Source organism: Myripristis murdjan, chromosome 13, assembly GCF_902150065.1.
Source record: "Myripristis murdjan chromosome 13, fMyrMur1.1, whole genome shotgun sequence".
Lineage (NCBI taxonomy): Eukaryota > Metazoa > Chordata > Actinopteri > Holocentriformes > Holocentridae > Myripristis > Myripristis murdjan.
The window spans coordinates 8,398,406-8,411,984 of NC_043992.1; the positions used below are offsets into that span (position 1 = coordinate 8,398,406).

General features: G+C 42.7%; 1 protein-coding gene across 8 annotated transcripts in view; it reads right to left on the reverse strand.

Annotated features, from left to right (window-relative positions):
- The window catches only part of LOC115369625 (RNA-binding protein Musashi homolog 2), a 367,622-nt gene that overhangs the window by 110,010 nt on the left and 244,033 nt on the right, over positions 1-13,579 (reverse strand). The gene's annotated exons all lie outside the window — the stretch shown is intronic.

Below are 13,579 nucleotides of genomic sequence, written 5' to 3' on the forward strand. Positions count from 1 at the left end.
TTTGACAAAAGCACGACCCACTTACAGCTAAAACCACCCATTTTTGTTGATTAAGAGGTGGAAATGGTGCCTTTCACCTCTGAAAAAGCGCTGCTTTCACAAAGCCAGTGAGCTTCATAGTCCTGGTTCAACAAAAGCCCTTTGGCAATAAAATGATACACTTCACCCAGCTGGAATAACCATATTTTGGTTTCATGTGGAGAAAAGGAGGGGAGAATAAAACAGCCATAAAGCCCGATAAAGGCCTTGGACTAGTGGATGAATTTCATTGCAGATATTCTCTGTTACCTCACTGATATTTCCCCATAACCATTCGACCTAATGGCAGAACCTATCTGGCATTACTGATAACGAGTGTTCAGTTAAGCTTACAAATCTACACTTTGGGGTAATTGGGAGCTGCAGTAATAGTGAAATGACTCATTGGCATTAGGCAAAATCTGATAAACTGCAGCACTCACAGGAATACATGGCATATGACAGGAATTCAGGCCCAGTAGACGACGGCAAATTTGTCTTCCTCTGTGTCTGTGGTTAAAAATTTGGCCAAGAACACACACCATCTTAACAGTTTTGTGGTTTCTCTGTTTCAAATTCAGAAAACAGTTTAGATATTATGGACATCTGCTTTATCCGCATTACTCTGATTTTTATACCCTTTGTATGTGTGTGTGTGTGTGTGTGTGTGTGTGTGTGTGTGTGTGTGTGTCTGTTTTTTGTTTGTGTGTTTGTTTGTTTGTCAAGGAGTGAGTTCAGGATTAGGACTTGGGGTTTGACCCTTATTTTTTGTGTTTTGCTTTGTTTCTCCATCTTCGGTGCGATGTGCTCATTTTGCTGTGGTCTTCACTGCACCGCTCAGTCACACGCACACTGCCCAGCACCGCCATGTCTTTTTCTTTAGACTTCCCTTTAGTGAAGTCTGAGCTTGGCCATGGTGGCTAGTGCTGCTCACGCTAATGCTCATTACGCTCATGCACCCAGCTCTTCTTCCGCTGACTGCAAACAGGACTTGGTGACAGGGGGACCCAAGGCGACCCCAGGTGTGGACCCGCTCCCCATTCTCTCCTTTTCCTATCCCAAGCTCTTAAATCCCTAACCAAACCATGAATAAAAATAGCAGGCTCTGTTACTAAAGGCAAGCGCACACTTTGGTTTCTTGACAATCGCTGCTGACCGCTCCTGCTTGCTGCTGCACTAAATTGTGTTCCCGGGCGGTCTTGTATCTCTAAATGTGATAAAAGAAGCACTTTCAGTGATTGGACGGGTTTATATATGACATTACCTAAAGGGCAATGGACCTTACCTAATGGCACCGTCCGCCCCCTGATTGCAACAAACCACAAATATAAAACATAATACTCGCTATTTACCACAAGATTTTTCCCAGGAAAGGACAAGCAGAAACTGTGTTTAGGGTGTTTACAAGAGCAAATGCGAGCGCTTTCACAAGCCGCCTAAAGGTTGAGTCCCCGTCCCATTCTCTATACTTGCTTAATCCTAATGAGGGTCACAAGGGGGATATCCCAGCATGCATAGGGGTAGATGGCAGGAAAACCCCCTGGACAGCTCACCAGTTCATCAAAGAGCTAACACACTGGCAGACACACACATCCACACACATTCAGGCACTTTAGAGTCTCCAGTTCACCTCGCCTATCACTGCTAGATATTAACCTCTATCAGTCAGTGAGAGAGAGAATAGCATATTTATTGGTATGAATTTAGGATTGGGTCTAGGTTAGGGTCAGTAGGTGGGGGAGTGAATCTCGTCAATGGAAGGTCCTGCCCTGTGTAGTGTGTGTATATGTGTGTGTGTGTGTGTGTGTGTGTGTGTTGAGAGAATTAATAAAGACTCAGCTCCGGAGCAAAAAGAGCAGTAAGAGCCGGGAATGTGCGGATTCTCCCCAGCCGGGCAGGGCCGGGCTCAGACAACACTGAAGCTTTTAAGAATGTGGGAGATAAGCCGACACGGGTCGAGGGGTCAACAAGGTCTGACAGAGAGCCAGAGGAGGTGGCGTGGCACTCACACCCTCACACAAACACACCAACGGCAGTAGATAAGGCCAGATAAAGAGGCGGGAGTGCTGATAAAACAGGCTAAGATAAAGCGGCAGGCAACCCCCTCCTGTGAGCACACACATTTAAAGCACAACACGGTACACAAAACCAAACCATGATTTATTACACTGTGGGTAAACATCCAGGACACACACACACACACGCACACACACAGACACACACATGCGCATATACTGCATATACATACTGTATGCCCAGCTTTTATTGCTTGCACAGTGAAGCTGGGCGAACTGGGTCAGGAGTTACTGGAGGTCAGGTTTGTGATGTGGAGCATGCCTCTGCATCTCGCTGCTGTTTTTCATCACTCTGTCCATCATCACCTGCCTGCACTCGTCCGTTTTTCTGTTTCATGGTCAATACAGTGTCACTCTCCCACCCCGACTGGCCTAAACTGATGAAAATGCCCGATGGAGGCAAACAAGACACACAACCTAGAAATTTGTCGGCGTGCATTCAGCTGATCGGCAGTGCTCGTCTGTGTGTGAGTGAAACTGGCCGTGCAGAGGGGAATGTGCCTGCTCGTAAGATAAGTGTAAGCTATCTTTGGGGGAACCAATTTAATAACTGTATCGGCACTTCTGTGTTATTCACCGCTGTTTTATTCATATTTGCAAAGATATAAACCATCTGATTTTCGCCAAAAAACTGTCGCCGCGGCTGAGGTTGCAGGCGTCACAAAGCAGTAATTAGCAGCCACTTCTCAGATACTGTCACCTGGAGCAAAATTAAACTTTGGTTGTACAGCTACCCGGGCATTTCGGAGTCCACATGGCGGAGAAATCTCCTCATTAGCTGCTCCGTGCAGCTCATCCACAGTATACTGTGCTTCCATCCCTCCGTTCACTTTCATGGCAAAAACAGCTCCCAAAATAAGACTTTTACCAGATAAACAAACAAGAACAAAGCAGATTATGCTAATATAAGAAACAACAAGTCCTGGTACCCATTTTTTTTTTTTTTTTTTTTTTTATACAATTTTTGATTAGAATCATTTGTGAAAGCACTATCAGGTCATTTCTTCCTGGCGCTATTATGAAGTTACCTGCAGACGCTACCTGCTGGATCTACTTTCCAATTCAAACAGGAAAATAACGAGCAGTTTAACTTCCTCAAAAATTGTTAGTGGGATTTCTGTTTTTTTTTTTTTGTTTTGTTTTGTTTTTTTTTGCATTGGTTTATGTGATAAAAGTGTTGTTTTGGGAGCGTTTTGGTTTTTGAACAAAACTGATGATCACATCATGACTAGGATGGCAGCGGATCCTAATTAGCTGTGTTGCTGTTTTCTTAAATAATGATTATGATGATTAAAATGATTTAAATTATGGCAACGTCACAAACCCACTTGATAAGGCTCAACTACTCCCAAATCTTTTTTTGTTTTGTTTTGTTTTTTTATATTGGAGCTAGCTCAGCCTGGGTCTCAGGCAAACTGGCTGTCTTTTGACACTAACCAACTCTTCTGTCGACATGGTGACACCAGTGAACATCTGTTGCCTTGGCGACGGAAACCACCCAGAAATAACACCGACATGCCATGAACAAAAGCCCTTGCTCATTTCTATAGTAGCGTCTCTCAACCAGGAAGTGTAGCTTGTTGGCAAATGGCATGACAGCTCTCCCAGACTTCCTGTGCATTAAAAGGCTTAACCTATTGCTAATATGATTTATTATGAAGCCATCCAGACATCCTGGGAAGATGCACGGCCAATGATGCATCCAGAAAGCAAATACATTTACTTTCCCCGGTAAGGTTTCGAGCAAATTACACTGCAAGTGCAGCGCTGATACAATGTGACTTATTGTAAGATGCATTTTTCATTTGTCTTGGAATCACAAATAAAGCCATTTCAGCTATATATAGCAGCGGTGATCACTGCATGACCCTCGCAGGTACACCCTCCTGCTGTGTGAGATCATACAGTAAATTAGGTTAAATATGCAACGTTTAATCCTTATAAGAATTTGAGCGACTGCCAACTGTGTCAGCACTCAAAATAGGGCAGCAGTAATAATCTGTTTCCTCTATCACGCCAGCCATTGATAGCGACAACACACCTCTCGAGTATTTCATACGTTATGTGCCTCCGATTTTATGCAGTGGATTATAGCTCCTGTTGAGTTTTACAAATAACTCTGATTGAGAGTGGACGTGTTATAGCACATCTCAAAACGCCAATCACTCCCTTCTTATTTCTGTCGCAATCATTTCATATTTTTTCTCAACTGCTTTTGTGCTGTTATTGCCGCCTCCTGTCACCACTCTCTTTAACTTCCTTCATGTCGCTCTCCCCCTTTTCTCTCTGGCTCCTCTTCTCTTTCCATTTGATGGATAGTCCTGTCTCCTCTCACTGATTTCTGCCTCAGGCCCTTCCCTGGATGGTATGTGTGTGTGTGTGTGTGTGTGTGTGTGTGTGTGTGTGTGGATGCAGTATACACTATATAGGCTAATGGAAATGCAAGGCTCTAGCTTACATCTCCATTCATATGGCCTGATGTGTGTTTTAGTTTCCCTCTCTCTGTCTTATTCCCTCTCCGTCTCTGTGTATGAGTGTGTGTGTGTGTGTGTGTTCGATGTGTGCAGTGTGTTTACATGCTAATCATATAACTTTAGAGCAAACTACATTATATATAAGTTGATTCAAAATAACAAAAATAATAATTAATGCATGCACTACTGAAATTCTCAGCACAGATGAAAAGCATTGTTGTATATCACATTTTGGCATTGAAGCACCGAGCGTCGCCTCATTTTGTATCTACAAAGGCCGATCTTTGACGCCCTCACACATCCACGAATCCACCAAGAGAGACTTCAACAAGAAGCCTTGACAGATGAAACAGGAGACACAAATCTAAAGCAGGGAGGTAACAATTCAAAGGTGCATTAAGCCGCTGCAGATGTTGAAACGGTGCTCTTTCTCATTCTTGCCACAGCGGGAGTCTCATCATGCTGCCGGGTCAGAGAGACTCCGGCGTTTTCATTGGCTCCTCGCTGACCTGCCACGTCCAAACCACCTGTGGCTGTGACGTTTACAGGCCAGGTGACGGCCTGTAAAGTTGAAAACTGAGAAGAAGAAGAAAGCTCCACGGCTTCCTAATGAGGAAGCCGTGTCATTTTACGACATCAGAGTCTGATTTTGTTTTTTCATGTCTGTCGTTGAAATACTTCATTGTAAATGAGGTCATGTTTTTGTTGCGGATGTAGCAGTAACATAACCGACCTTACCAAGTGGATATTAGTGATAGGGTTAGGCGATGTGGACAAAGTCACAATATCTTTGACCAAATATATTGATATCAATATGGTAGGGATGATTATTATTGCTTCCATGAGATAATTACACATAAGAATTTTTTTATAGATAGTCTCTAGTGATGTGGATATTATGACCAGGCAGGTAGAGGTCTATAATAAACCAGCTAGAAGAGTCTTAATACATTCAGACATCTGCACCCTTTAAAACTAGGGAAAGAAAACACTGATGTCGTATCATGATATCACAATATCACAATATCACAGCTATAAACATTATAGGGAATATTTTCCCAGCCATAAATTTCCTACACCTGGGAGTGCTGACAAGTACACGATACCCCAAATCCCAGACTCTATCTAGTCTTATGTTATAGTAGATGTAGTGATATATTGCTCAGTCCAACTTAACTGTAACATTATTTTTTTAGGTGGTATCGCTGGGCTATTATTGGTGATGTGATTTCAGTTTCATTGTTACATTTTCATTTGCTGAGACACTCAAAGCCTGGAAGCTGTGAACACAACTAGCACTGGTTTCACATATTTAATCGAGCGGGGTGGGGTGTGTGGGTGTGTGTGTGGGGGGCCTGCTTGGACAGGGGAAAGTAAAGTCCTTGGTCCAGGTCTCTGAAACAAATGAGACAAAAATGTCTAGTCCCTCCAACGCTAACGCAACCCCTCCCCCCAAGCCCTCCCCCCCGCCTTCCACCTTATCAGCACCCTAGCCACCGCTTCTGACAACCAACAAATCAGCTGTCAGGAGCAATTTTTCAACGGGCCCAGCAGCTAACATACGACTGCCACCGCAATGGGTGGCACCAAGAGAGAGGGAGAGCGATGAAGAATGAGAAAATGAGAGAGTGAGAGACGATGGGGAGAGGGGGAGAGAGATAGAGAGAGAGAGAGAGAGAGAGAGAGAGAGAGAAATGATGTGAGACAGTAAAAGACAGGGCTGAGCTGATGCTGATATTTTTGGTTTGAAGGCACTGAATGCAAAAAAAATTCAATTAAACTGAAATTTAACCATTTCCGTGGCAAAATATGTAGCGTATTTATATACATGGCACACGGCCAACCTCCTGAGTGTGGCGCCGGTGCAGAAACCAGGTTTACTTCACACGGCTTTTGGCAGATTTGACAAGCTGGCAATCAATTCCCGGCTGTGGATGATTTGTGGGCAGTGGACAGGCCTGTTGGTTGAGCTTCTACTCGACAACTCTCAATCTTCTGAGAGCTGGCAGCGCTGGTGACAGTTGGGAAAGGACGTGTTAGGGAGTGTAAGGGAGAAAGTTAAAGGCGGTTGTGAATGATAGGCTGCTGGCAGGTTTACAGAGAGGTTACTCGAATAGAGAGCAAGACCACATCTTTGGAATCAAACAAGTAACACGGCATCCGTGAATATTGTCCTGAGAATAATACAGTCCTCTTTCAGGCCAAAAGGCACCAAAGGTTGATTTCACCTGTACCTGCTGTGCACCTCCTCCTTCGGAACAAGGTGCAGTTTTGAAATTGCCAGAACACGAGCCCTGTCCAGACGGGATTAGTTTTACATGAGGATGTGGGGTAATATATTTACTGCCAGAGCATCTCTGTGACTTTAGTCCCATCCAAATCTGCCATGTCATTAGGGTGTCATGAGGACATCTATTATCTTCTATTAAATGCCTTGTAAAAAAAAAAATAAAAAAATAACTTTGACATGTTGGTAATTGTGCTGTCATTTCATGTGGAGAAGGAGCTATTCAGTGTTTTCTTAAGGAAGTTTTGTGTCTGCCGTCCTCAGCCAAAGTTCAGCTGATGAGTATATTAGATAAGTAACACTTCCTGTAGAAGTATAACAAGACAAAGTAAGACTAAGAAGACATTAAGTACTTTTGACACAAGATATATTCTCCGGTTGCCAATTGTTTTGCTGGTGTCCTTAAAGCAACAAGACCTGACTTCTCCTGATTCATTGCTGAGTCCATAGAGTCCAATCTTGATTTGAGGTGACTGATGTCCTGGTCTAAACTCTCTCTCATGTCTCTGGTGAAATGTTGTATTTCTGTTAGCATGTGTTTGTGGTTTTCAGGGAGTAAACTTTGCACTGAGCTATGGAGACTGTCAATGTTACTATGGATATCTGTATCACAGATATCCACAGGAATATAAATCTGAATTGACCAAAATCTGTGTTTTTCACAGATATGGTCTTCCTGGGATTACCTACCAGATTTTCATCGAATGCAAAGGTCTTTTGATTAATTTAATCCCAACCGAATGGAAACCAATTTAAGTAATTTTACAAACATTTTGACCACGATGATCGACTTTGATCAGAAACCAAAGACCCTACTTGTTTTATTGAGTTGTTTTGGACTTCTGCTACAGCACAACTGTGAAAAAAGAAACTTTAGCAAGCTCCCTTGATTAAAATTAGTTTACAAACGTCCCCATGCAAAATGAATCCTTTCTCAATAGGGCTATTAGAAAATTTGGGACCTCTTTCAACTTTTGAAGGAACAAGTGACAGATGACAGAAAAAACACAAGGTAATATTGGAAATGTCCAGTTTGTAATATTATAAGCAAGGATCATCCATTGACTTCACTTAACCAACAATGACGTCATCACCTTCGCTTTTCAGACGCCATGACCTTACAGTACATGCATACTTGACAGGTGTAAGGTCATGAGCTTTTCTGAATATTACTGATTGCATTACTTTAGTTTTTGGTGTATTTTTATTTTTAAATTTTGTATAAAAGAAAAAAAAAAAATCAGCGACTAACATTTGACAGTCAGGCCACTCAGCCCAGCCCAGTGTCAGGGCAAAGTGTGTAACAGAGCCACCGGTCCACCAGAGGACAGCGTGGCGGTGTGACGCTGTGTGTCGCTGATGTGTCAAAAATACACAGCTGTATGAAAGAGCAGTAACGTGACGTGGTGTAAAGGAAGCGACAGAGTCCACATAAGGACGGAGGTCTGGTGGGTCAAGGACTCTTTCCCAGAGTTCAAATCCACACCTAAGCAAAAGAGTTTGTTTTTAGCATGTTTACTAATGTTAGCTAAAGTTTCCTGGCCTTTACCCTAACCTTAACCTAATCCCAACCCTAACCCTAATCCCAACCTTAACGTAACCCGAATTTAACCACACCTTAGCCAAGACAAAGACAAAGGCAGCCAAGTTCAAGTTTATTTAAAGCCCCGTATCTTCGTTTACAGCCTCAAAGGGCTTTCCATGGCCAAAGGGTTACAACAAATAAACCACCTCCTGATTTAATCCTCACAGCGGTCCAGATATCAGGAACAGAAGAGCTGCTCCAGCCACACCTCGACCCCACCCATGTCTCCTTTAGAGCCAAGCAAACCCTGATCATTTCCCCGAGTTTCAGCAAAATCTGATCAGCGGCCCAAGATATTCCTCCTCTATTTCATCATGGAATAATAAAAAAAAAAAAAGAGCAGTGAGGTCTGGATTCTCAGCCCGACACCGGAGATGTCTGTGTTTGATTTAAACTCAAATCCCGGTGTTGCATCGCCTCTCTGGTGTTCCTCCAGCTGCTGAGACTGTCGGTGTCTCCCGGGGCCGAGGTATCAGACAGAGCTGACGGAGCTGACGGCACGACCGGCGGCCACCAGCTCGGTCTTCAGCCAGCCAGGCGGCGTCTCCACTCTGCTTCATGGAGCTGCTAAATGACTAATGATCGCTCCTAATGAAGACAGATCCACTGGATTTGGAGGAAGATGTCTCATACATGACTTAAAGCCAGGCAAAATAATAATAATAATAATGACAATGTTTAAAATCCAGCGGCTTTTTCAGTCAGTCACAAAATGGGGATGCAACTGAAAAGCATCTTTTTCCCGGTAGAGTTGGTGCAGATTTGCGCTATTTTTTTTCCTTCTGAGTTTAAATTCTGTGTCGGGCGCTGTAACTGGTGGTAAATCTTGGTAGAGACAGACTAAGTTGGGAGTGAAATTGTCCTAATGCTGTGTGTTTGTGTGTGTGTGGATACCCCAGTCCTAGTCCCATAAATCCATGTCATTTAGCCTCTGTCGTTGTCACACTCACCGCCGTGTCATATATACACATTTCTATGTATATCAATGTTATTCTGGTTAAAATAAAAACTAAAACTAGGTGTGAAAAAAACATTTTAGTTAACTGAGATAAAAAATAAAATCTAGACTTTATAAAAAAAAAAACTCAATCTGAAACAATATTGTGTACTTACAAAATAAAGTAAAATAAAATAAAAGTATACACAATATGTACTTAGTTTGAGTGTCTGTCAGTTTGGTGAAATATGTGAGCTCAACCAGCATGAGGAGGCCCTGGTGCTGATGTTTACTGAGACTCAGATATCAACATTTCATGTTTGTATTGTAATAACTATTCTGAAATTCTTAAATCTAGAATCTGACAAACACCCCCTACATTATAATAAAATAAAAACTAAAACTAACACTAACACTGAAACTAAACATTTTAAGCAATAAAAACTCAACTGAAACCTGCAAGCCCACTCTGGACACTATATATATCTATATATCTATATATCTATATATATATATATATATATATATATACAGATATATATAGATATATAGATATATAGATATATATATGCAGATATACACAGCACAAATACACCTTCACAATCTAATCCAATCCAGCTGCTGGGCCATAAAGTTTCCTTTCCTGCTGCCTATAATGCTCAGGTTTTGTTTTTGTCACAGTAACAGAGGTGTTCATTCACTTCTATGTTTGGCACTGAGCTCATAGTTAGAGCTGCTGTTGGACTGGACTGCATTTTATTGAGAACTGTTTCCAATATTCTGTCCCCCTCGTTGTATATAAATACGGAGGACAAAAAATTAGAATAATGTAGTCCAATACAAGACCTCTGCAAACTACAACCTCAATAATAAAGACAGAATTAAAGTGACACATTCTCCACAATGTCAACACAAACTAAACATTAGAAACTTCATTAAAAGGTAGAATTTATAGCAGAGCTGTTGACCTGAACTGCATTAGACTGTACAGGTGGAGCTGATAAAGTGGACACGGAGTGTATACCTATCTATATGTATATATGTATACATCTATTTATATATGACAGCATGCATGCATAAGCAGCCTCTAAGTGAAAGTGAGGACCATCCTGATCAGGGAATTTCCTTGTCACTGACGCGAACAACCCAAACTTTAGCTCTGCCTTTATACTTTTCAAAGTGGTTCAGTGTTTAAACATAAACTAATCGCATAAAAACCTAGAAGAAAAGCTTTTGAAAGAAGTTTAAAAATCTACATTTTATCATGAAAAACATTAAAAATCCTCTCTCCTCTTTCATGTGTGGCTAATTGGTGAAACGACCCCAGTGCAAAAGTTTTGGTCTCAACATGTGAACAGCGCCCTCTAGGGAGCAAGATACAGGCGGTGAGGCCACCAACCCCGTTTTCCCCTCAAGCTTCAAACATTATCGATGCAAAAATTGTGGCTTTAATGTGGTTCATGTGTTTAAAAGGGCTAATTAAGCTTCTCCCTAAGGTGCTAACCTCAGCCCTGTCCAGTTTGCGGATAAACAGACACAAATATGTGAATTATGACAAAAACACAGCAAATCCTCTACAGTCGAAATAGGTATTTACTGTAAAATCAGATCTTACTGTTACAAAATATTCCTCTCGGTGGCGGAGGCAGAGAAAAGAGTGGAGCGGAGAAACCCACAGGGCAGAAACAGAGAGAGGGGAGTTTTCTACAACGCAACATTAGTCTGTCCATTTAGTGGCCTAACCAGTCTGAACAGGCCATTTCCTCCTGATATATGGCACCGCTGCTTTACACAATGCACACTCTCCTCAGGAACAGGAAAGGGAAAAATATAGGGAGATTTTTTTTTCTCTTTCTTTCTTTTCTAACTTTTTTTTTTTTTTTGTCTGCTGTCATTTTTCCCTTGCCCCCTCAATGACAACACGCACATTTCCAATCTGGGGTGTGGTAATAAGTGCTAGTGGCCATTACCAAGGCGTCGGAATGGAATCTCACACTTATTAACGCTTGGAAGGCACCACACATGTATACGCACGCACACACACACACACACACACACACACACACACACACACATGCGCACAAGCACACACACACACACAAAGCCGCGCGTTTGCAGCCTCTCACAAAACAAAGCGGGCGGAACGAAAGCGTGGGTCTTAATGCCAGACCCCATCGGAGTCACCACGCAAATAAAATTAAAATGCTAAATCGATGGGGTCTTGGGCTGACCTTTACGTTAAGAGCGGCACACATGCACACACACGCACACACACACACACACACACACATTGCAGTCTGCTGTCAGTGATCTAATGTATTTTAAGAGAGGAGGACTACATGAGCAAATCAGATATTACATTACTCAGGCCAGCCACTCCAGCTGAGGCTAAGGAAACAAAGATGACTCTGGAGAGACGAGACACATCGTCTCTGCGCCGGCCCTGGATCCCAGCTCCGCCACAGATACCAGCTTTGAGGAGCACAGAGCGGTTTCAGCTGGCACCGTGTCACCCGAGTGTTGGTTCGGTGTTAACTTTGGCACCTGATCTTGATTTTGTCTTATTCTTAGTCATGCATCTTAGTTTTAGCCACTTTTTAGTCATTGGAGTCGTTGTTTTAGTTTTAGTCGTCAAAATCTACAGAGGTTTCAGTCTCATTTTAATCAAATGCACATGTAAGAAAACTTTTTTTTTCATGTAGAAAATGAAAATGATGATGCAAAAATGATCACTCCCACTGCAATCATGAATCGTAACGTCTGTTAAAGCAATTGCAGTGTGTATTTTTATTAATTGTAGTGTATTGTAGTCGATGGGCATCTCAGTTCACTGCTTCAGTGTCATATTCCATACAGTAGAGCCATATTCATTCATTCATTCATTCATTCATTCATTTTCTCTTCCCACTTATTCCTTCTTAGGATTGGTGGTGTAATGTGTCCTATCCCACAATGCACTGTAACACCCTGTACAGGTGTGCAGTGGACAGGCGCTCATGTTCCAGCGGTAACTTTGGCAGCTGATCTTGATTTAGTCTCTTGACTAAAATGCATATTATATTGAGTCTCATTTTGCTCAAATACATCTTTGTGTTTTTTCAAAATGAAATCAACACGGTGACTTTTCATCAGGCAAACACACATGATTTTAGCTGCTCTTCAGTCTGAACTCCATGCGTTTAATGATCCAGTGTGAAGAGCAGGGGAACAGGAGCTGCACTGACCGCCGCTTCACTGCAAATCATCAAACTCAACTTTCTCTCTTTAGCCGTTGTGGCTCCATTTATTTAACTGCTTCATCTGTAACACTGCAAAATGCACATACAGTGATTTTAATCCTGACGGATGAACGCGGCCGTCACCCGGCAGCACAGGGCGGCTCCTCTGTTCCTGCTGGGCTCTGTGTTTTATTTCCTGCAGCAGCATCAGGAAAGTGTGAGCACACATCTGTTCTTCTTTTCTTGACTGGAGTGTTTGAATCACAGTGAGCTCTGTGTGGCTGTGGCTCCGCCCTCATTTAACCAATTCAACCAATGACAGGCTGGCACACTGAACTTCAACCAATGGCAGGGCGGCACACTGCGAGGTTTATATTATTTTGAGAGACGCACACGAGGGGGGATTTTTGAACGTCTAACGGTCAACTAATAACATTTTGGTCCCGTCTTGTCTTATCAGCGAAAACCAAACACACACGTCGTCACAGCTGTTATCATCTATGATCTATTTTTAGCTCGTCTCGTCTTCGTCATGGAAAAAAGGTCACTGATGAACGCTTCTCATCGTCCTCTCCGCTGCTGTAATGTTGGAGGCTGTAGTTGGCTCGTCTTTGCCAACAGTCCTGCCGAGCGTCTGCCTGTGCTCGTCCGTGTTTCCCCCGCTCTCCTCTGTTCCCGTTTGCTGGAGCAGATTGCCTGTTTGATATCGATGCTGTCATGCTTTTCCACGCAAATGCAAGATAAGTGGTGGCTCTTCCAGCCTCATGTTGCTTTGAAACCACATAAAACTGGTAATTGTCAGGGCTCTTTTAACACTGACACAATGATAATAATCATTCAATTGAGCATGGCTCTCTGCGAGTGTGCCTCCAGGGAGACAGGGGCGCACGACACGAGCCAGATTTGAATACATAACGTAGCAGTATGGTGCGTGTGCTTTAGCCAAAACGAGCCACCAGCCAACCCCGATTTCATCCGCTGTTTC